Genomic DNA, 2,981 nt, shown 5'->3' on the forward strand with positions numbered 1-2,981 from the left:
AAATAAATAATGACCCGTTCGAGGAACTAATGCAAGAATTCCTGGAAAGCTGCAGCAGTACGCTAAGCGAAATTCAGAGAGCAAAGCAGCTCGAAGTACCCAGTGCCAGAGGTCCAACAGATGAATGCCAGGAGGTTCTCAAATGGATGACCACAAAGCTGCGAAAGCTACCAACAAGAAAACGCGCTGAAATAATCAGTAAAATTCATTCGCCTATTTTCAAAGCTGAGCTGGAACTACCTTAACGAAGATTTGCTGTGTACGCCAATTTACATCCATGCACTAAGGAATGCATTTTATTGTGACTTTATGAATCTGCAACACTGGTTTCGAGCAAATCATTCAAAAGCTATGTGTCATTACCTCTATTCCTGCACGGGTCACTATCCCCTCCTGCCATGGCACCCGTCCTTCATTCATGAAATAGGTTGCCAAGTGGTTGCACATATCAATAGCTGCACTGCAAAGGTCGTTTGCTCTGATGCTCTAAATGGTCGCCGCAAAATTCTTCATCTGCTTTACATGATTCCGAAAACATTTTCAATCAACCGTCTTGCACGGTTGAGACGATAGTTGAATGTTGCCCTTTTGAAATACTCTTGCCAATGAGCTGCGCCATTCGTGAACTTTTGTAGATCTCAGGAATAGAGAAACGGTATATCAACAGCAATTCTACATTTTGCTAAACGTGCCAAGTGACTAAATTAGTGTTGATGTTATCTACCATGCAGGCTTATTATATCTCACTGATGTATGGCAATTGAAAACTTTGTAGTCTACATGCAGACTTTGATGTAGCTTTAGTTAGCATTTTAAATGAAGGCAACAGAACACCATATTGCAATAGCAAGGCAGCATACATAGTGCAGTAAATGCAGATATATGAAGTAGAAATAATTTCCAATTGACCTCGTTGTGGATAAGACCTCATCATGAATGGCTTCAGTGGAAAAGTTTTATCGCCAGTCATGTGGTATGAAATGGGACCTATTGAGCCAACGCTCTTTGGATGAGGAATCGTGAACACACCGTTTTCCAGCACTTCCAGCAGTGGTGATCGCTGCAAGATCCCACTGTCGTCTTCGCCGTAATGGCCAATGTCTAAATAAGTGAACCTAGAAGCCGACACACATTAGGACAATAAATGAAGAACACACCCCCGTACACAATAAATTTATGGTAGTGACTACAGTGACGGGGCCCGGCACTTTAACATCCGCACTACCATGACGGGGTCCGTCGCTTTAACAACAACACTACACCGACGGGGCCGTCACTATAAATATGTCGGTATTGGGGGCGAGGACGACTTACGGAGTCGCCATCTGTCGGAAGCGCCTCACATGCGTCGGCGTTAAGTAAAGGTTAAACAAACATACTACGTGGCAGCCCTCCTGAACTATTTTGCAAGTACTCTCAAAATGGCAGTATTTTACCTTTAAAATAATCATGTTGGACAAAAAGAAAGCACAGAATGGTTTACAAACGCTATCTCTTTGCTTACTACATACAGTAAGCTGGGACACTGCGAGCGGTCGCCGCAATCGATTCCACCGAACCGGTTTGCGTAAAACGTAAGCAATCGCTGAGAAAACTGTGTGAAATATGTTCTTTTAGTGGGATGGCTGTCTGTTTAACTAAATGTAGCATAACAGAATGAAGCTGCAATGCAGCGATCGCACGGGTTCGCGGTGACCGACTTCGCCTCTGCATGCATGTCCACGCGCACTGTTTCGCTTTCGCTCCGAGCACGTTTTCGCACCGTGCCGTGAGCTTTATGCCGCAGCATATGAGCATTTGACAGTACGCAAGCAACCATTGTTGCATGGACACTCTGGGAGCTGTTCAAAAATAATTTCGTGATAGCTAGGGTCTTCGACGCCTACAGCGACTTATGATATGTTCCGTCGCGATGATTCAGTCTTAATTTTCTTTTTCTTTTCTTCTAAAGTCTTGGAAGCTTCAATATCATTATTTCTCAAATTTCATGGAACTGCGTGTTTATCGGTCTTCTAAGTGAGCAATTACCCGCTGCTTCTTTTTCTTAATTCTTTAGAATATTCATTGTCTGGTGCTACACAAGCAGGAACATGTGCCGTGCCTTTTTTAATGTGTTTTTACCGTTCGCCTTCCATTAGAGTGAACTTTCTTTCTTTATTATAATCATCATAGGTGTTACAGTGCATACACAAAAGATTGTACATTCGTGGACAAATACCCATTGCGGTCGTTCGATCCGTATGTGTGCAATCAATGTATTCCATTACTGCACGGAAGTTGCTGACATCGTGAAATTCGCATGGTGTTGTGGACAGTACTGGAATAAAATACCGCTGTCCGTGAAGTGCTTGGCATCCCCATAGGCGCCAGCATCGAGAAGCTCATGCAGCTGGGGGTTCACAACACTTTCGATCAGGTTGGGTCACAGAAGTTAGACCAGGTTGTCAGGCTCGCTTCCTCGCCTGCGGGGAGGCGGATCCTGGAGGCGCTGGACTTTAACCCGTCAGGGAAAGGCGGTGCGTGCTCGACGCGTGGTCGCGGGAGGCCGTCACGGTCACGCCGTTCGCGCGCAACGTGCACCCGCAACGCAATGTAGGCACACGCCGGGCCCGAGCGGCCGCACTTCTCGGATCCGTCGCCGACGATCCGCGATCTGTCGCGTTCGTCGACGTCGCCCAATACGGTTCGTCCGACCGGTTCGCGGCGGCCGTGGTGGATCACAGGGGCAACCTAACACCGCGTCCGCGTGGGGCAGGTGTCCGGATTGCGGAGATCCATTCTGCACTTTAGAACACATGCTCTGGCGGTGTCCCTCGTTACTGGACCACGGTCATCTCACCACGGAAGAAGAGTGGGAGGAGGCGGTCAGGCACGGCCTGCCCGTCCCAACGTTGGAACGGCTCGCGACGGCCCCCTCCCTCATAAGGGGGTTTCGGAGTCGCTCCTCAGGACCTTAATAAAGTTCAATGCCGGCCGTGAAG

Source organism: Dermacentor albipictus, unplaced genomic scaffold (assembly GCF_038994185.2).
Source record: "Dermacentor albipictus isolate Rhodes 1998 colony unplaced genomic scaffold, USDA_Dalb.pri_finalv2 scaffold_15, whole genome shotgun sequence".
Lineage (NCBI taxonomy): Eukaryota > Metazoa > Arthropoda > Arachnida > Ixodida > Ixodidae > Dermacentor > Dermacentor albipictus.